General features: G+C 45.7%; 1 non-coding gene across 1 annotated transcript; it reads right to left on the bottom strand.

Moving 5' to 3' along the window:
* Positions 1–163: 163 nt before the first annotated feature.
* Positions 164–235, bottom strand: trnae-cuc. Its single transcript has one exon. It is a non-coding gene; the product is annotated as a tRNA-Glu (tRNA).
* Positions 236–438: the final 203 nt, after the last annotated feature.

Raw genomic sequence — 438 nt, 5'->3', positions numbered from 1 at the left:
TATGAAGGCACTAATGTAATGAAACTGTGTGTGTTGATTTTTGAATGGAATTGAGAACAGCTCGTGCGGAGCTTGTGTGCCAACATAGAGTATATGCACTTAGCATGATTTCAGAGCATGGGACCCTACTATTCTAATTTCCCAAACTACACGTAAGGTGGTGTTCCCTGACCGGGAATCGAACCCGGGCCGCGGCGGTGAGAGCGCCGAATCCTAGCCACTAGACCACCAGGGAGCTGGATATGTGATTTTGAGCACTGTTTTTTTTTTTTCCCCCCCGATGCTTGACAGAGAGCGTTTTTCAAATTCACCACAGTGTGTTACCTGATTTGTGAATGGAATTGAGAATGGCCAGTGATGAAACAAGTCTTATGATACACAGTTTGCTTTCAGCGTGATTTTAGAGCACAGAGCCCATGTACGTTTGCCTTCAGTTCC

This window comes from Plectropomus leopardus, unplaced genomic scaffold (genome assembly GCF_008729295.1).
Source record: "Plectropomus leopardus isolate mb unplaced genomic scaffold, YSFRI_Pleo_2.0 unplaced_scaffold44106, whole genome shotgun sequence".
NCBI lineage: Eukaryota > Metazoa > Chordata > Actinopteri > Perciformes > Serranidae > Plectropomus > Plectropomus leopardus.
The sequence above is the reverse complement of the archived record's forward strand: the minus strand, read 5'-3'. Positions and strand labels throughout refer to the sequence as shown.